Source organism: Schistocerca cancellata, chromosome 3, assembly GCF_023864275.1.
Source record: "Schistocerca cancellata isolate TAMUIC-IGC-003103 chromosome 3, iqSchCanc2.1, whole genome shotgun sequence".
NCBI classification, from domain to species: Eukaryota; Metazoa; Arthropoda; class Insecta; order Orthoptera; family Acrididae; genus Schistocerca; species Schistocerca cancellata.
Window position 1 is genome coordinate 917,170,408 of NC_064628.1, and position 21,917 is coordinate 917,192,324.

At 43.2% G+C, this 21,917-nt stretch overlaps 1 protein-coding gene across 1 annotated transcript in view; it reads left to right on the plus strand.

Moving 5' to 3' along the window:
- The window catches only part of LOC126176647 (arylsulfatase B-like), a 437,026-nt gene that overhangs the window by 305,276 nt on the left and 109,833 nt on the right, over positions 1-21,917 (plus strand). The window lies entirely within an intron of this gene.

Here is a 21,917-nt window from a genome sequence, read left to right on the forward strand (position 1 = left end):
AAACGGAATCGTTGTCTCTTCATGACACTCTACCTCTCGACAAATTAAATTTGGGGGGTTGGAGCTGTAGGAATTGACACAGTCAATTTTGCATACTTATACAGAATATAGGGAACCCTGCACAAATGTACCGTTATTGGCCCACTGAATGCATTTTACTACTCAGAAGGTTGACTCCTAGCTAGGTTCCGCTCATTAGTCGAGGCCTTCGCGTCGAAGCACGATGGCGGACAAGATTCACATGATTGGATAACCAGATTTTAGAGGTAGGACAACGAGTTGTCCCACACTAGGCTAGCGGCTCAGTATTGTTTTTTTTCTGGGTTCTGTGTGTACCGGAAGGTGAATTCGTTACACATGGCAATTTTTGGGGGACTAGTCGGCAATTCATTTCAAAGGAGAAAACCGCATTCTTAGCCGATATGGACAGCCAGGGGCTTCCTAAAGACACTTCTGCGGAAAGCAGCACCCATGAATCCGGCCTCCTTCCAACAAGCCTCTGTGACAAACCTTCTGTGGTGCGGCCGGAATCGCTACGTGGTCACTCAGCCCGTTCGCTTTCCACCAAGGCAGACTGAAACCTTCCTCCAAAGCTAGCCAGTCTTGTGCTTTCCTCAGACATAATAAAAAAAGAGCATATAAGAAGATAAACATCACATATCGACATGTGTCAAAATGTGTAATAATGGGAACTGAGCGTCATACGGATTGCAGACATAATGCATCTAAGCAGAACAAGTTCACTAATATGACTCCACGCAGAGTATGCGAAAGAATTTGGCCCTCTATTAGAAACATTGTACCCTAGATCCCTGGAGGATCGAAACCATGCTAGCTACTGGAAAACTGCTCAGGTCATTACCGTTTTCAAGAAGGGTCCTCGCACAGACGTACAAATTTATAAGTCTGTATCGCTGACGTCGGTCTGCTGTAGAATTCCGGAATATGTTTTACCCTATCTTATTATGAAATTTGGCCTGCCGCGGTGGTATAGCGGTTCTAGGCGCTCAGTCCGGAACCGCGGGACTGCTACGGTCGCAGGTTCGAACCCTGCCTCGGGCATGGATGTGTGTGATGTCCTTAGGTTAGGTAGGTTTAATTAGTCCTAAGTTCTAGGCGACTGATGACCTCAGAAGTTAAGTCGCATAGTGCTCAGAGCCATATTATGAGATTTCTGGAGACCGAACATATCCGCTGCAGAGGAACGGTTACAAAACAAGGATCACGTGACCCACATTTCCACCTTTTCGTCCACTATACCCAGAAAGCAGTGGGTGCCGCCGCCCGGGTTGATGCCATGTTCCATGACTGCTGGAAAACAGTTCAGTAGACTTTCGCCAAGTCACCTGACGAGCAAGATACGTGCATACAGGGTACCAGACCAAATGTGTGAGTTAACTGGAGAGTTTATAGAATGCTGAATGCAGCAAGACGTTCGTAAGAGAAAAAAATCGTCAGACAATGTAAGTCCGTGCGAACCACACCTGTTCTACGACTGCTACATTTCACAATATGCAGTAACTCTCAACAGTTTTTTGTAGTCGAACTAGTAGCTTGGTAGACGTGTTTCTCTATACGCGGAATGAAAACGAACCGGATGTTGAGACCAAAGACTGTTTGGCCTCTCCGCGGTTATATGTACACTACTGGCCATTAAAATTGCTACACCAAGAAGAAATGCAGATGATAAACGGGTATTCATTGGACAAATATATTATACTAAAACTGACATGTGACTATATTTTCACGCAATTTGGGTGCACAGATCCTGACAAATCAGTACCCAGAAAAACCACCTCTCGCCGTAATAATGGCCTTGATACGCCTGGGCATTGAGTCAGAGCTTGGATGGAGTGTACAGGTACAGCTGCCCATGCAGTGTTGTATTGTGACGAGCCAGTTGCTCGGCCACCATTGACCACACGTTTTCAATTGGTGAGAGATCTGGAGAATGTTCTGGCCAGGGCAGCAGTCGAACATTTTCTGTATCCAGAAAGACTCGTACAGGACCTGCAACATGCGGTCCTGCATTATCCTGCTGAAATGTAGGATTTCCCAGGGATCGAATGAAGGGTACAGCCACGGGTCGTAACATATCTGAAATGTAACATACAATGTTCAAAGTGCCGTCAATGCGAACAAGAGGTGACCGAGACGTGTAACCAATGGCACCCCATACCATCACGCCGGGTAATAGGCCAGTATGGCGATGACGAATACATGCTTCCAATGTGCATTCACCGCGATGTCGCCAGACACGGATGCGACCATCATGATGCTGTAAACAGAATCTGGATTCATCCGAAAAATTGACATTTTGCTATTCGTGCACCCAGGTTCGTCCCCCCCCCCCCCATGAACCATGGACCTTGCCGTTGGTGGGGAGGCTTGCGTGCCTCAGCGATACAGATAGCCGTACCGTAGGTACAACCACAACGGAGAGGTATCTGTTGAGAGGCCAGACAAACGTGTAGTTGCTGAAGAGGGGCAGCAGCCTTTTCAGTAGTTGCAGGGGCAACAGTCTGGATGATTGACTGATCTGGCCTTGTAACAATAACCGAAACGGCCTTGCTGTGCTGGTACTGCGAACGACTGAAAGCAAGGGGAAACTACGGCCGTAATTTTTCCCGAGGGCATGTAGCTTTACTGTATGATTAAATAATGATGGCGTCCTCTTGGGGAAAATATTCCGGAGGTAAAATAGTCCCCCATTCGGATCTCCGGGCGGGGACTACTCAAGAGGATGTCGTTATCAGGAGAAAGAAAACTGGCGTTCTACGGATCGGAGCGTGGAATATCAGATCACTTCATCCGGTAGGTACGTTAGGAAATTTAAAAAGGGAAATGGATAGGTTAAAGTTAGATATAGTGGGAATTAGTGAAGTTCGGTGGCAGGAGGAACAAGACTTCTGGTCAGGTGACTACAGGGTTATAAACACAAAGTCAAATAGGGGTAATGCAGGAGTAGGTTTAATAATGAATAGGAAAATAGGAATGCGGGTAAGCTACTACAAACAGCATAGTGAACGCATTATTGTGGCCAAGGTAGATACGAAGCCCACACCTACTACAGTAGTACAAGTTTATATGCCAACTAGCTCTGCAGATGACGAAGAAATGGAAGAAATGTATGATGATATAAAAGAAATTATTCAGATAGTGAAGGGAGACGAAAATTTAATAGTCATGGGGGACTGGAATTCGAGTGTAGGAAAAGGGAGAGAAGGAAACATAGTAGGTGAATATGGATTGGGGCTAAGAAATGAAAGAGGAAGCCGCCTGGTAGAATTTCGCACAGAGCACAACTTAATCATAGCTAACACTTGGTTTAAGAATCATGATGGAAGGTTGTATACATGGAAGAACCCTGGAGATATTAAAAGATATCAGATATATTATATAATGGTAAGACAAAGATTTAGGAACCAGGTTTTAAATTGTAAGACATTTCCAGGGGCAGATGTGGACTCTGACCACAATCTATTGGTTATGACCTGTAGATTAAAACTGAAGAAACTGCAAAAAGGTGGGAATTTAAGGAGATGGGACCTGGATAAACTGAAAGAACCAGAGGTTGTACTGAGTTTCAGGGAGAGCATAAGGGAACAATTGACAGGAACTGGGGAAAGAAATACAGTAGAAGAAGAATGGGTAGCTTTGAGGGATGAAGTAGTGAAGACAGCAGAGGATCAAGTAGGTAAAAAGACGAGGGCTAGTAGAAATCCTTGGGTAACAGAAGAAATATTGAATTTAATTGATGAAAGGAGAAAATATAAAAATGCAGTAAATGAAGCAGGCAAAAAGGAATACAAACGTCTCAAAAATGAGATCGACAGGAAGTGCAAAATGGCTAAGCGGGGATGGCTAGAGGACAAATGTAAGGATGTAGAGGCTTATCTCACTAGGAGTAGTATAGATACTACCTACAGGAAAATTAAAGAGACCTTTGGAGATAAGAGAACCACTTGTATGAACATCAAGAGCTCAGATGGAAACCCAGTTCTAAGCAAAGACGGGAAAGCAGAAAGGTGGAAGGAGAATATAGAGGGTCTATACAAGGGTGATGTACTTGAGGACAATATTATGGAAATGGAAGAGGATGTAGATGAAGATGAAATGGGAGATACGATACTGCGTGAAGAGTTTGACAGAGCACTGAAAGACCTGATTCGAAACAAGACAACATTCCATTGGAACTACTGACGGCCTTGGGAGAGCCAGTCCTGACAAAACTCTACCATCTGGTGAGCAAGATGTACGAAACAGGCGAAATACCCTCAGACTTCAAGAAGAATATAATAATTCCAATCCCAAAGAAAGCAGGTGTTGACAGATGTGAAAATTACCAAACAATCAGTTTAATAAGCCACAGCTGCAAAATACTAACACGAATTCTTTACAGACGAATGGAAAAACTTGTAGAAGATGACCTCGGGGATGATCAGTTTGGATTCCGTAGAAATACTAGAACACGTGAGGCAATACTGACCTTACGACTTATCTTAGAAGAAAGATTAAGGAAAGGCAAACCTACGTTTCTAGCATTTGTAGACTTAGAGAAAGCTTTTGACAATGTTGACTGGAATACACTCTTTCAAATTCTAAAGGTGGCAGGGGTAAAATACACGGAGCGAAAGGCTATTTACAATTTGTACAGAAACCAGATGGCAGTTATAAGAGTCGAGGGACGTGAAAGGGAAGCAGTGGTTGGGAAGGGAGTAACACAGGGTTGTAGCCTATCTCCAATGTTATTCAATCTGTACATTGAGCAAACAGTAAAGGTAACAAAAGAAAAATTCGGAGTAGATATTAAAATCCATGGAGAAGAAATAAAAACTTTGAGGTTCGCCGATGACATTGTAATTCTGTCAGAGACAGCAAAGGACTTGGAAGAGCAGTTGAACGGAATGGACAGTGTCTTGAAAGGAGGATATAAGATTAACATCAACAAAAGCAAATCGAGGATAATGGAATGTAGTCGAATTAAGTCGGGTGATGTTGAGGGTATTAGATTAGGAAATGAGACACTTAAAGTAGTAAAAGAGTTTTGCTATTTCGGGAGTAAAATAACTGATGATGGTCGAAGTAGAGAGGATACAAAATGTAGACTGGCAATGGCAAGGAAAGCGTTTCTGAAGAAGAGAAATTTGTTAACATCGAATATAGATTTAAGTATCAGGAAGTCATTTCTGAAAGTATTTGTATGGAGTGTAGCCATGTATGAAAGTGAAACATGGACGGTAAATAGTTTGGACAAGAAGAGAATAGAAGCTTTCGAAATGTGGTGCTACAGAAGAATGCTGAAGATTAGGTGGGTGGACCACATAACTAATGAGGAAGAATTGAATAGGATTGGGGAGAAGAGAAGTTTGTGGCACAACTTGACCAGAAGAAGGGATCGGTTTGTAGGACATGTTCTGAGGCATCAAGGGAACACCAATTTAGTATTGGAGGGCAGCGTGGAGGGTAAAAATCGTAGGGGGAGACCAAGAGATGAATACACTAAGCAGATTCAGAAGGATGTAGGTTGCAGTAGGTACTGGGAGATGAAGAAGCTTGCACAGGACAGAATAGCATTGAGAGCTGCATCCAACCAGTCTCAGGACTGAATACCACAACAACAACAACAACAAGGTTCGTCGTTGAGTACACCATCGCAGGCGCTCCTGTCTGTGATGCAGCGTCAAGGGGAACCGCAGCCATGGTCTCCGAGCTGATAGTCCATGCTGCTGCCAACGTTGTCGAACTGTTTGTGCAGATGGTTGTTGTCTTGCAAAAATCCCCATCTGTTGACGCAGGGATCGATACGTGGCTGCACGGTCCGTTACAGCCATGCGGATAAGATGCCTGTCATCTCGACTGCTAGTGATACGAGGCAGTTGGGATTCAGCACGGCATTCCGTATTACCCTCCTGAACCCACCGATTCCATATTCTGCTGACAGTCATTGGACCTCGACCAACACGAGCAGCAGTGCCGCGATACGATAAACCGCAATCGCGATAGGCTACAATCCGACCTTTATCAAAGTCGGAAACGTGATGGTATGCATTTCTCCTCCTTAGACAAGGCATCACAACAACGTTTCACCAGGCAACGCAGGTCAACCGCTATTTTTGTATGAATAATCGGTTGGAAACTTTTCTCATGTCAGCACGTTTTAGGTGTCGCCACCGGCGCCAACCTTGCGTGAACGCTCTGAAAAGCTAATAATTTGCATGTCACAGCATCTTCTTCCTGTCGGTTAAATTTCTCGTCAGTAGCACGTCGTCTTCGTGGTGTAGCAATTTTAATGGCCACCAATGTATTCATTGCCGAGCGCAGGTAAGCATGGACTTTAGCCGTAAATAGTGTTTGCGTGGGGTTCATAGGAATTTATGGAATGGAAAGACTACAAAAAAGTTAACTACATAAATCAGATCTAATTCTAATACTTTTGTTTACATACAGAATATTCTTTAGATTTCAGACCAGCTGTCGTAACACTACTGAGTCAAGGCCAAACTCATTCTTTCGCTGCGAAGGCGTTTGGCATGTCACAACAGCCTGTGCGTCTTGGGCCCGGCTTCAGAAAAGAAGGGGAACGATATATAACAATGCACGAAGTGGTCACCCCAGAAACACCACTGAAAACGAAGATAGGAGCATCCGAAGGCAATCGATGGCTGACCCCCAGGAAATCTGGCCGGGCAATACGTGACGATTTACAGGTTAAACACGGGGTGAGGGCCCATGTTTCGACAGTTAAACGTTGCTTGGTAGCCACAGAACTGAATGGCAGGCGACGTTCTCGTAAACCTTTGATATGTGCGAAAAATAGGAAGGTCAGGCTACAGTTCGTTGTGGAGTAAGCGTCATGGACAGCAGAGGAGTGGTAAAAAATTCTATGGACTGCTGAAAGCAGGTTTAATCTCATCTACCCGTAGAGGATACTGCCGTTCGACGGCCGAAAAACAAGAGGAATGTCAGAAAACCCTGAAACGCGGAGGAAGTACCACTGTGTAGGACTGTTTATCACGAAATGGTGTGCGTCATCTCGTCAAAATCCGTGGGGTAATATATAGTTCCATGGAAGGTGAAATGTTAACACACCGTATTATGCCTCGTAATTGGCTATTCCAGCATGACAACGATCAGAAGCACACGTTTGGCCAAGTGAAAACAATTACCAAACAGATCGAAAGGGAGATCTAATAATGGTAAAGCCGAAGTCCAGACTTAAACCCCATAAAAGATCTTTGGATTGAGCTAGATTGACGTGTTCGCCAACAAAACTGCACCAACCAGGAAGCTTTCTACAGAGAACTGTGTGAGCAATGAAAGAAGATACATCAAGCGCGACTAGATAAACTCGTGGATTCTATGCCATCCTGATGTGCAGCAATAGTACAAACAAAGAGCTATGAAATCAGGTATTGAGCCAATAAAATCATGAATCAATCCGCGATTGTTTTTCTTCTCTTTAGTTCAAAGAAAGTAATTTTCAGCCTATGTAATTTGTTCATTTATGTTTTATTATTGATGCAAGAATTATAAATGTATAATATATATTAGGAAATGAAGAACACACTATGAGGATACGGTAATTATTTTCATTCAAAGTTTCACCTAAAGAATTTGTTTTCCGAATTTATTATCTGTACAAAATACTTTTGAGCCATATTGCACATAAACCTCATATTGAATAACATCGAAAGTTCTATCAGGTTGTTCGTGGATCGTCTTGTAATATAACGAAAATTCCCGACTCCATAAAATTGTAGTGAAAGCCAGGAGGAGCTGCAGAGGATCTATGTAGTGTTATCTCTCTGTACACAGGGCATAGTGGCACTCCGAATATCCGTTCAGCATGTCGGTTTAAGTGTCAGTGTTTCAAAATGACTTTGACTCTCGTCATAGAGTAATTACGATTCAAGAAAGGCTTATGGAACTGAAACTGGACAGTCGTCTTTTGAGCCAATAAACATAAAATCGAAAATATGCGAATAACCTTAGTGCAAGCAGTTCCATTGACTTTCCTTCCAAGTAGCCAGGTATTGGAATCTATTCCAAATGTCGTTCACAGCCAAGTACTTGATTGTTGTAATGTTTCTCAATTGCGTGCGCTATAGCAAGCCTGAGATTATGCAAGACATGACTACAAAAATCCCGTGCAAATGAACCGTATGACGATACGTGGAGCTGTTGCAACTCGTATCTCGCATTCGTTACTGAGTTTTGAATTACTGTATCGTTTGTTCCTGAAACGTTTCTTCTCTCGCACGTTTAATTACCCGCACCCGGTTTGTGCCTGATTCGGTCCTGGTCGGTAATTTTCCTATACCTCCAGCACAGTCGAACTGACGGAAACTTTTCGTTACTCTCCTTCTCTTCTGCAAGGTGTTGGGGCCAGCTCGGTAGTTTTTGGAATTCCTTCGGCTTCTTATTCTCAGCACCACAAATCTGTAATGACATGATGTACAGGAAACATTTTGCCACTCGCCACGTTTCCTTTCCCGAATGCACTTCGGTCCGCATCGGATCGAGTGGGCAGTATTCGCAAATCTACAATTCCTTACGCCCGCGTACCTTTCGTTCGTCCTGTGAATTCGAACATTGTGTCCGTAGAATAGGGGCGTGAATCATTTTTGCGGTAACTGTGTGTCTCCAACACCAATTAATTCGAACTAACTATGTATCTTACGAAGTATTCAGTTCGACTGTAAAATTAAATAGTAACCTTCGGCGAGTGGAGAAATCAGTCGTATTTTACAACAATTGTAATGATAATTCAGTACATTTGTTATGTACAGCAAAGCGCACTTGATGTGGACAGCCATACTCGGTGTCATGAGTGTCTACAACAGAATTAAAGAAATATTTACAAGAAATGACATCTAGTAAAGGAAGTAAAGTTTAACGAATATTTTATGACGAACAAGTCTCTCGACAATACTGAATACATAAGATATAAAATTTGATAGTTTCTCTTACAGCACTGGCAGTAAGTGACGTGACGAACATGTAGACATTAATTAACAGTATAGCTAACTGGCGAGGAAAACTTCGTACCATCCATATTTGCGCTGATGGCAGTCATGGATGTAAACACCTCCACAATGGTGTCATAGAGTGTCACATAGTGCTGATCACTGATGAACTCGATGTAACACGACGTGGCTCCATACTGGATACAATGTAATATATAGGGATCAATGTGTATAAGTGAATATATTTTTATATGTGGTACATTAGGCTGTACAAACAACAGTATGTTGCTTCCTTATTCTCTGCTTAGAACAGTCTTCCCACAGACACGTCACTCTAACTGTACAAACAGATATTTTCTGCATGGTCGTAATTGCACTATTAAGTGGACTAGCCTGTCAGTAAAGACTAACTGTTCGGCGTTCCCGCATACACACATCAACACCTGACTGCCACCCAGGGTGAAATAAACGTTAATGGCTTGCTCTTGCTACACGCACTGTAGTTTTTATAAATGATTTTCTTTCGACATATGACCATGCGTAGACTTCGTCACGTACGTCAGTTACAACCCACTTCAAAATTATTTATATTCTTCTTAAATTATCTCAGAACGGTTCTTGAACGAAACTGTAAAACATCATTTGAGGTCGTATGCGCAGAATTACGTCACTCGGGCCAATCGGTTTGCGTAAACTTTTTTCAATTTTAGATGTCGTTTGTTTCTCCTCAGAAATTATATTGATACACGTTATCTGATTTAATCGATATTAGAACCACATTGAATAAACTTTTGAGATTCAAAGTCGCGATGAACAATGTCAAAATTCAATAATCTCGTCAAATATATTATTAATTCATTAACATAATTCTTCATAAATAAATCCTCAGAACACGTATTTCAACTTGAATAGCATCCACCAGTTTATTATCTTCCTACATACAGACGTGAACCCGAGCCTTGACGAGAAAAAACTAACATTTTCAATAAGATTAAACTTCCTATGATATCATTGTTGTACAAAACATTACAAAATCTCATTTACTTTATTTTTAGAAGCACGACGCAACAACTCGGTTCCAGGATCTTCTGTCGCTCTTTGGCTGTCGACCCGCGACGTATAGTGGCCAGCAATTTTCTCTCTGGTCCCGGCAGCGAAGATGCTGTCTCCGTTCGTTGCGCCGCCCTCTCCGTACATGAAACATATTAAAAAAAAAAATACAAAAACTTTAGACAATTCACAACCATTACAAAATATTACAAAAATACATAAACAAACTAAATTAAACTTATATTCACCTGCAAACTGGGCTGACACTGGTGGATGGGTGACGCTTCAATTTCGTCCGACTACAGCACTCGGAGGAACTAACTGACCTAATAACATAGTACCCATAATAGCTATAATTATTAGTCTGAAAAAGATGTACACACTGATGTCTTGTTGTTCAGTACATCGTACATCAGTTACCAATAGAAATTCTCTGGGCTTATACTTGTTACACCTTGTACGGGGTCGGCCGAAGTGGCCGTGCGGTTAAAGGCGCTGCAGTCTGGAACCGCAAGACCGCTACGGTCGCAGGTTCGAATCCTGCCTCGGGCATGGATGTTTGTGATGTCCTTAGGTTAGTTAGGTTTAACTAGTTCTAAGTTCTAGGGGACTAATGACCTCAGAAGTTGAGTCCCATAGTGCTCAGAGCCATTTGAACCATTTGAACCTTGTACGGGGCATATTCGGAAAGTAAGGCCCCATTAAGTGCGAAATGGAAACCACTGTGAAAATCTTATGGAACTTTGCACAGATGTGTTGACCGGTATCTTTAGTGTACCGTCGATCGCATTACGTCGCTCTTTCCAATTCAGAGTTCAAAGTGATCACGTAGAAATGGCTAAAACAACAAATATGAGTGAGAGATTTCGCCTGAAGCTATGCAGCCCACATAACATTAACGTAATGCATTTCTTACTTCAAGGCCATTCTCAGCCTAATTCTACAGGGGAAATGAAGACGCTGCTGCAGCGTTTTCGGTGGGAAGTGATCACCCATAATACAGCCCTTAATTGGATCACATGAACTGCTGGCTGCGAAGACAACATTTTGGCGCAAATAACGAAAGGCAGACCAGCGCAGAGAATTTGCGGGAAGCATAGGCGGCTGCTTTCTGTGACGAGGGTACTGGAAAGTTTGTACAACGCCACGTCGTATGTCCAAGTCGGAGCAGCGACTATTTAGACAGGTGCCTGGAAGGTGTGGCTAACTGTTGCAAATAAAAATTTTTTGATTTTCACAGTGGTTTTCATTTCGCGGCCGATCGGACCTTACTTTCTGAATAGCCCTCGTATATTGTGCAAAACGTACTTTATTCAAGTAACAGAAATTACTGATTTTTGAAAAAAAATTATTTACTCCATTAGTCGTTCTCATAAGTGCTACCTCAATCAAAATTGTCACCATTAGACATTATGCACTAATTCGAAGCTCTTTTTCGAATACCCAAAACACTTGTTGAAATCAATCTTTGCGATAGCTATCATCTTTCAGCGACACGTTTTTAATCGCATCTATGCTTGTAAATCAACGTTCTTTTAAGGTTTTCGCTATTTTTGGAAAGGGAAAAGAATCACACGGAGCCATGCCTGGCGAATGTGCAGGCTGGGAAATGATTGCGTAATTTTCTTCACACTAATATTAAGAACAAAAAACGAAATGGATGGAGGTACATTACCGTGTTGCAGAATGTTGTAGTATCCTTTATTGACCGTGCGACCTTGTAGCAAGAACTAATGGTCTATTCTGTCGTAAAAACACAGAGCTTACCTTCACATTTGGGCGAACCTGTCGAGCATTTTTGGTCCCAGCGAACCAGAACTGACACACGATTTCGACATCGTAAACGCATGTTTCATCTTCCGTTATGACACTTTTCAGTAGTTCTACATCGTTATTGGCTTCATCCAGCGACTCCTGAGCAACATGCCCTGTACACTGATTTTGTTCTAAATTCATCAATTTCGAAAAAATTATTCGGTCACACTTTTCACTCAAAACGTCTGAAAAAACTACATGGCGTGAGTTGATATGCCATCTTCATCATCAGATAATTCTCTGTCTGTGATTCGTCTATTGTCATACACTCTTTTTGCAATAAGTTTGTTTGCGTGGCCATCCTCCGCAGCGAGCACAGAAAAAACTTGTTCTGTAAATAAAACTGTCTTTTCCTGCTGCAACTATAATTTATTCTATCCAAAACATGTTTCACCATTCCTTCATCTAAGGCATATTCAATGGCATCTAGAATGATATAGTTTTGTTATTTTTATATAAGCAAACAGTTCACGTCGCGTTTTTTATATTCCGTTCTTCGTCTTCCTATACTGGCCAAACAAACCGCGGCTCGTCCTTGGCCTGACTCATTCCAGCCTACCACACCTTCCTGTTAGCTGCATCTTCATCACCCACACCCATATCTTCGTGTCTCTGATGGTATTATGACATGGTATTTTCGTGTTTTATAGTTGTTCTTCTTCTTTCTGCCATAGGAAATTTCATTTTCACAATACTAAAGAAATGTATTTTCATTTTGATGCGCCACTGTATTTGTTCAAAGAATAAAGTATCGAAAGCCATTTAAAGATTATCTGTCTTCGTCTGTTTTTCACAGTATTTTATTTACAAAAGTGATGAGTTCTCTCTCTACGTCTTTTTTTTTTTTTTTACTGCGGTTTGACGATGGTCTGGTATATTGTTATTTTTGTCCGCCTGGATGGTAACCCACATCTTATGATGTTATGTACAGCACCAAGCCATCTTCCCCCAACTTGAATTCTCTTCTATAACGTTTCGTTGGTCGATGTTGACACCGAAGTCAGTCAATATATCTGTCTTCTGCATTGCTGGGTTCATGATTGTTAGATGGTTTGGTCCTAACTAAGCTCTTCTTCCTATAACCATGAGCTTTAATTACATTCATACTTAGACCGGTTTTCTTAGCTCGTTTCGTCAGTAAAGGAAAACCAGAACATTTATCTTTTCTCTATGGTGACTCCTGAACATTCTTGTGTTACTCTCCTCAGGGTGTTGTTGAGCGCCAAATTGAAGAGAGCTGGTGATATAATATCACCCTGTCCCACTCCTGTTTTTACCTCTAATGTTTCAGAGAACTTCCCCCTGTAGTTTCACCACGCTCTTTGATTCCATCACACACAATTTAGTTAGCCTTAAGAGCTTGCCATTATCCTCCACATCGTGTCTCTCAATAAGCTGTCATTTTCCGCTCTTATACAGGGTGGTCGCAAATTCCCGTCTCAGACTTCTAGGACATGTAGAGGGTAGTGAGTACATAACGTCTTGAATAGGAAGCCATGTCCGGAAACGTGCAGTTTTAATGCAGATGATTATCTCATCCACACCCACGGGAGGAATGTACTTAGGCGTGACCTGGTACAATTGCTGCAATCTATTTGAAAAGAATACTGTCTCGTTCCTTTATTACTTACGCATTTGTTTACAACTTACAACTTATGGTTTACATTAGTCGACAACAACAAGAGCCCAGCATCTACGGCACCAGCGGCAACGTACCGATGCATAACAACAGCGGCTCGATGTGGCGACCACCAACATTGTTACACACTTTGTACCTCCGAAGCATGTTCGGGTACGCTCTCTCCATCCCACCTGGTGTCTCTTCAATGTCTTGTGCAGCGGCCAGAACACGTGCCAGCAGATCTTCCTCTGTCTCTACAGGTGTCACATAAATTAGTCTCTTGATACGATCCCACAGGAAGTAGTCCATAGGGGTTAAATCCGGCAATCGTGGCGGCCACGCGGTTGGACCACGCCTATCCATCATTCAGCATACCGTCTGTTGTGATGTCTCCGGACAGCCAGTGAAAAGTGAGGTGGTGCTCCATCATGCTGAAACTACATTTCCTGACGGATATTCAATGGCACAGCTTCCAAGAACGGGTCCATTACGTGTCGTAGGAAGACTAAGCATGCGGGGCCGATGTGACAGAGCGGTCCTAGGCGCTTCAATTGGGAACCTCGCGACCGTTACAGTCGCAGCCTCGGGCATGGATGTGTGTGATGTCCTTACGTAAGTTAGGTTTAAGTAGTTCTAAATTCTAGGGGACTTATAACCTCAGATGCTAAGTCCCATAGCGGTCAGAGCCATTTGAACCATCCTGCCCAAGCAGACATTGACGAGGTACACATCTGAACTGAAACTGTCGTACAACGGAAATGATATTATTTCGGACATGGGTTCCTATTCAAAATGTTCTGTACTCACTACCCTCTACATGTCCTAGAAGTTTGTAATGGAAATTTCCGACCACCCTGTAGAAAAATGTAATATAAATTTTGTTGTGTTGGCAGATTAGCTAACACAACGTACACTAATTTATAGAGGAGGGCGAAATGCACGCGTCTACACACGCCGGCTGGCGCTATGTCTGAAACAGGATACGTAATGAATGCTATAAAGAAAAGTACGTAGCTGCTGGAATACTTAACTTTAATCCATCATTTGTATACAGCATTCTGGATGATACAAGTGAGACTCTCTCTAGAAATGGGTAATGGCGCCTTGCTAGGTCGTAGCCATGGACTTAGCTGATATATTCTAACTATCTCTCGGCAAATGAGAGAAAGGCTTCGTCAGTGTAGTCGCTAGCAAAGTCGTCCGTACAACTGGGGCGAGTGCTAGCACGTCTCTCTAGACCTGCCGTGTGGTGGCTCTCGGTCTGCAATTACTGACAGTGGCGACACGCGGGTCCGACATGTACTAATGGACCGCGGCCGATTTAAAGCTACCACCTAGCAAGTGTGGTGTCGGTGTCTGGCGGTGACACCACAAATTTTATGTTCCATTTCCATACAGAATAAATTATCGAGCATAGCACCAAAACAAATTTAACTGTCTCGTGACAGCTGTCAACAGACTAAGAATTCGACACGGGTCATACTCTACAGATACTTCTCATACCTATTTACCAATGCAACAATAAGAAAAACTGCCGTACCTCGGGGTAATACAACAAGCGGAACTGGAAAATTCCCACTGCTTTTTAATACACCTGGTATAGTTGGGCAGTAGGAAACCGAGAACGGGGGAGAGCAGAACCTGGGTGGAGAGGGGCCTGTTGGAGCTGGCCGGAAGTGCAGCCACCTGACAATTGCCGGCAATTAGGGCTGCTTTCCCGGACTGACGTCAGAGCACCGTGGGAGGTACAGTGGAGACCCGGTTGGCCCCACCGGACGCCAGCGCCTGCTCCGGTAGGTCGGTCTGCTCTTCGCTTTATGACGCAGTGTCCTCTTCTCCAGCCGGCGGCGGCTGGCCGCGTCCTGCCGAGCGCCTCCAGGGCGAAGCCGCGCGGGTGCCAGCGCTCTGAGACAGTTTCCGTTTGTAGGGTAACGCTAGGCGCAAATTGAGACGCGTATAGCACGCGTGACGTGACACGACAATACAGCGCGACGCGCACGTTTCACATAAGTCGCGCTGGTCCAGCGCGTATTGCAACGCGTACACATACAGTCGTACCAATAAGTATTGGCACAGTTACATTTTGTAAGTAGGCTGTTTAGGTTCTTATATGTAGGCTGTTTAGGTTCTTATATTGGTAACGCCGCTGCCACGTAGCGCTCTCTGTATGAAAATCACTGGCTGTGCTGTGTGCAGTCTGTGGCTAGTTTGCATTGTTGTCTGCCATTGTAGTGTTGGGCAGCTGGACGTGAACAGCGCGTAGCGTTGCGCAGTTGGAGGTGAGCCGCCAGCAGTGGTGGATCTGGGGAGAGAGATGGCGGAGTTTTGAAATTTGTAATACTGGATGGCATGAACTGCTATATATTTTATGATTATTAAGGTAAATACATTGTTTGTTCTCTATCAAAATCTTTCATTTGCTAACTATGCCTATCAGTAGTTAGTGCCTTCCGTAGTTTGAATCTTTTATTTAGCTGGCAGTAGTGGCGCTCGCTGTATTGCAGTAGTTCGAGTAATGAAGATTTTTGTGAGGTAAGTGATCTGTGAAAGGTATAGGTTAATGTTAGTCAGGGCCATTCTTTTGTAGGGATTTCTGAAAGTCAGATTGCGTTGCGCTAAAAATATTCTGTGTCAGTTTAAGCACAGTCATGTATAATTTTTCTAAGGGGACGTTTCAATTTTAGCGGTTGTCGGTTAAACGAAACATATATTTCAGAACAGAACCCAGACACGTGGCACCTTACGTTACATGGGTTATAAATATCTCCAAATCACCTGTTCGTAAAGTAACACACAATGTTATCAAAATAAACATCGCTCTTCTGCATCCAAAGAAGTATTGGCACACGCGTATGAATCGGACAGTTTGTTCGTTTTCTTCATTGATGTTCACCTTGTAATAGCTAGTGTGCATCCGTTTAGCATCTACAGCAGCACGTAAACGCTTAGGAATGCTTTGTATTAAATTCCTGGTGATGTCAGGGGTAATTTTCGACCATTCCTCCAGAAGCACTTTCTCCAAGTCGTTTATACGGGACGGACGCCTTTTTCTGACTTGTGTGTCAAGATGAGCCCACAGGTTCTCAATGGGGTTAAAAAATGGTTCAAATGGGTCTGAGCACTATGAGACTTAACTTCTGAGGTCTTCAGTCCCCTAGAACTTAGAACTACTTAAACCTAACCAACCTAAGGTCATCACACACATCCATGCCCGAGGCAGGATTCGAAGCTGCGACCGTCGCGGTCTCGCCCAGAACCGCTCGGCCACCCCGGCCGGCAATGCGGTTCAAATCACGGCTCTGAGGTGGTGTTAGAACCATTCTGGGGGCATTGTACAGTAACCACTCCTGGGTTTTCATGGCGGTATGTTTTGGGTCATTGTCTTCCTGGAAACGAAACACCCCAGTAAGGCCCAATGTCTATGCACTAGCATGTAAATTACCTCGCAACACGTCGATGTATTTCATATCCCAACATGTTTCACTGTGGGATGCATGTGTTTGATGTCGAGATGCGTATTCGACTTGCGCCAAACTTTCTTTCTTGCATTAAATCCGAACACATAAAACTTCAATTCGTCGCTAAATATCACAGTGTTCGGAAACTCCATCGGCTTGCTGATGTAGTCCTTGGCAAACTGCAGGCGTTTCTGCCGGTTATTTCCGATATGTATTGCTTTTTCCTGGGAGAACGTCCATGCATGTCAGCCTCATTCAATACATTTCGTATAGTTAGAACACTAACCGTCTTGTCGGACGTTGTCTGAAAAACCTCACCAGTAGTTGCTGCACTTGTAGCAGGTTCCTTCCGAGCAAGTGCGATTATATGGCGACGCCATCTGGTTGTAAGCACTTTTGGACGTCCACTACGGCACTTATTCACTGTTGTTCCAGTCTCTTTATGTTTACCAATGATGACTCGTACCGTGGTGTAGCTAACAGACATTCTCTTACTCAACGCCACTGAATGTTCCTTCTTCTTCGGCCCCATGCTGGCCACCATCGCTCAATGCAGCAACATACTAGCGACTGGGCCGTCAGCAACACGCAGTGCCTATTGAGTCAGCAGATGGCGTTCCGGTACCTGAAAAACCCACCAGTATACCGAGAAGCCACGCTCTGTGCCAATACTTTTTGTGTGCAGAGGAGATACATGTTTGCCCTCAACACTGCATTTCTTTGTTAATGGTAGGCACTGTGGGCACAACCGTAATGTCTGGTATGTGAGGTAGCACGTACATGTGCTGTGTACCGCAACGTGCGGCGTATCTAACCAGCAATGATAAATACCCACGTGTGCCAATACTTTTTGGTGCGACTGTACTTTGCACGCGTCGATCGACGACGCTCTTCGCTCACTGAGCCAAGCGAGCGCACCGTGATGTCTTTCTCAAACGATTTTACAGAAACTATTCACTGAAAATATTGGATTTTTGCCATACTTCTAGTGTTATATGTCAGCTTCGTCGCGAAGTGCCCATAATCTAGCTGATAGTCATGCTTATTGTGATTTATACATTTTAGTACGACACTACGCAAAACTCATAAAGTTTGCAATGGAAAATAGTGTCGCTATGATTTTGCGTTTGGTGCGTATTACACAGTATGTTGCTGCGCATGAAATTTAGCTAACAACCTGAATTTTTGGTTAGTCTTGGGTGGAGGTCTCCATCTGTCTCCGATTTCGATAAAATGGATCCTATGTAGCGCATTCACTCCCCATCTCACGCCCACGGGAATGAAAAGAAGGGCTTATTTCAATAGTGCTACAGGTCCATCACTTTTCTGTGTATAATTCTTCTGAAATTAATGATGCAAACAAAGAGAAAGAAAGGTTCATCTCTACCAAGAAGCCATATGGTTGAATATTTCTGGTATCTCAACTGCAGATTTTTCAGCACTCATTTAACTTTAGGACTCTGTATCTCAAAATGAACAAAAATGGACTTTTACCTCTATTGAAACATGCCCTTCAAATATTCTAACATCCTTCGTATCTCCTAAACCGCTCGAGACATCGAAGCGAGATTTTGGCGAACGATGGCACACAAAGAGGAGAGAACTTTGTCTGTTCGTAAACTCATTGAACTTTCTTATCTATCAAGAATATCAGAAGTTCATATTTTATTTTTTTTCATTCCAGTGACTGTAATTCGTTAAGAGTTATCGAAAGCTAGTGAGACAAGAGTTTCTTAGTATGAAAATAAACATGAAATTGCTTCTCATATGTTACCACAAACTGAGACAATGAGGTTTTGCGTAAGCTATTGACTCTCTGGTCACCAATCACTTGTTTAATGAGACACTATGCTTCGGAATTCTGCACAATAGCTGCTGCAAAAATGAGTTTGTGCAAATTATGCTGTGTTTTGGGAAAATAAGTACTCTAAAATCTGCCAACAAGAGAAATGTGGCCGTTACTCGTAAATGGTGATGCCTCTTCACACAAAAATAAATCGCCAATTCTGTTGGAATTTTGGTTGAATCCCATAACCCATCGTGTTTTTAACACTGAGCGACTTGAATGGAAACTTGCCAAAGGATTTTAACCCTTTTCTTCATCTGAGCAGCATCAAAGTAGTGACAAGCTTATCTTCAGGCGGAATGACACGCACATGCCTGATGCCGGTTACTCACCTACGCCTTGCCAAACTGACAATGCATGATTCCCGAATAAAATAACTGTTACTTATAAAAGTAAACAATTGATACGCGGCACAACACAGTGGTCAGTGTATCGTCAGCAGTTGAGGATAATCCTCGCGACACGAATGTGGAAGCTAGCCATGTGTGCTTTGTGAGAGGAAGAGTTAACATCGTTTGGAAAACATTGCCATGAAAGTAGATCTGCCTCTGTCAGCAATACTTTTCACCAAAAATATCAAATCACTACACTCTTTCATGATACTCATACTTTTGGAAAAAAATACCTATCACTGTTTCATTTGTGGAGCCTGTTGTGTAATTAGTTTATTAATGTTGATAGCGTGTATACAACCACTGAAATGCTTTATTTCGTCACGACGAGCCGATTAAGCCATCGTTACTCGTGAGGGCTTCTCGACCGTTTCTAGAGCTTGCAGAGGAAATGTGATGTCCACATGAACATAGTGTAACATCTCTTATTAGATGCTGTGTGTGTGTGTTTTATTTTGTCAAGTTGGGCAATGGACTGATCCAACAAGTACGATTTGGCTCCTGCAAGAAACTATTTCCACCTCACACTATTACAGAAGTCAGACAGACGCTCCTAATGTACCAACAAGAACTGCTTGAAAACCATTCAGCAAAAAATATCTTCTGGAGTCGTCCGCTGTAAGCAAAAGACACAAAAATATTCAATATTCTTACGTAACTAGTGGGATACTTGGGTACTGGAGTAATGCTAGTTGGTGTAAGAAAAACATTAAACGGACGAAAAACATTATTTATTACAAAAAATTCTGAAAAATCAAGTGAAACTTTTTCTTATAAAAAAAATAATAAATTTCCGGGTTCTTTTGGGAACAGTAGATTTACTCTTATGGATAGGAATGCTATTATTTTACAAAGTATGGAAAGGTTCTTTTCTCCCTTTTCTTTAAGAATGTTATTTACTTAGCAAAATGGCTGAAAGCCGCGCCTACACAACTTGAATAACTTTTCTAAGTACGGTCAAGGCTGTCGCGTGAGAAATTTAATGGACTGTACTGTTATGGAGGACAGATGGGGCTCGCATAAGCTGCGACGAATGGCTCTAAGCACTATAGGACTTAACTTCTGAGGTCATCAGTCCCCTAGAACTTAGAACTACTTAAACCTAACTACCTAAGGACATCACACACATCCATGCCCGAGGCAGTATGCGAACCTGCGACCGTAGCGGTCGCGCGGTACCAGACTGAAGCGCCTAGAACCGTTCGGCCAATCCGGCCGGCGCTGCAACGACTGCTGCCTGCATCGCTCGCTGCTGACAAATAACACAACTATCTCTTTCCACCTAGATTCTCCCTATGCCTTGATGAAGTCAAGGACTGCTATCTGCCCCTAGTCTAACTACTGGCGTGGTACACCGGTCAGATAACCAGTCCACCGCGATGCCACCCAATGCTTGCTCGCAGGCTCTATCCGTGTTCACATCGCACGGTAAGTTTAGCGGCCAACACAGTGAACAACGATTAATCGCGAGCGACCCAAAGTAGAGTGTCACTCCGATTCGCTAACAACAGAGGTGCTCTCCTAGTGAAATAGTGACGCGAGACTTTGTTCCCCGCTCTTTGTGTACATGTACGAGCGCACTCGTTCTCGTTACATGTTCCCACTCCAAGAGCGACAAGGGAATGGCTTCCTTTTCTGGAAAAGTCGCAAGGGTATCTCATTCCCTGTCTTGCCTCACTCCCCTGGCTGTTTGCGTCCTCAACATTCCGCCAATCACCGTTGCTCTTTTAAACGGGAGAATGACGTTTCGTTTGAGTCGACCAATGCGGAAATCTGTAGCATCTCCGTTAGGCATGTACTGTCCTCCTGTGAGAACTCCGTAACTACGCAGTTGCTCCGTGAAAAACTGCGTCTTCTGGGCGCTCCCACACAATGTAGCGGAATTTGATTTTAAGTTGAACACGGGGGTCGTTATACCTTCGCTCTGGCAAAAGCTGTCTTCTCACTGGGCGGTCACTTCAGCTGAAGTAGGTATGTTGTTGACCCGGCCCTCTGAAGGGACGGTCTTCCCAGCGGGCTGGTTTCCTCCTTAGAACGAAAATTCCTGTGGCCGTCATGTTGTGTACGCCAGCCTCGACGTTTTACAACCTTGGCGCGTACTTGCGATTTGCTTATTAGATTTGCATATCGCTGACATGAATTCATACAAAATTGACTCTACCTTACCGAGTTTGGGTTTGAATGATGCGTCTTGATGTGCAGAATACAACTGAGAGAACAGAATATGTAAGAAATGAAGGTCAGGAGACCACGCCACCTTACAATACATATCAACATAATGAAACATATGTTCTTCATATCTCGGACACTTTCTACCCAGGAGCACTAATGGGTCATACATGTGGAAATTACGCCTTTTCGACTTTTTGTAACAGATCGTAGCGATACGTCAGCTTAACATGCAGCAAGTAGATAACCTTGTTTTACTTCTCTGCCTCGCTTCTAGATCCTTACTTCGTTATTCATTAACCTCACGATGAATCGTCTTTCACCTCTTACGATTTGAAAACATTGTGGAGGCAGAAGATATTCTTCCAGTGGCTAATGGCTCATCAGTTATTGTGACAAAAACTATTATGAACTAACGAAAAGACATGGAGCGGTTAAATGGTGAAAAACGAAACACTAATCAGTGACAATAAAACTCAATACACCGTAAGGCCGAATTTTCGTATGGGCAATACTTCTGCTGGTCATATGCGCCACGCCGAAGTGAGCACATGGCAGGACTGCCTTCCCGCTCCCCCACCACACCCCTCCCTTGGT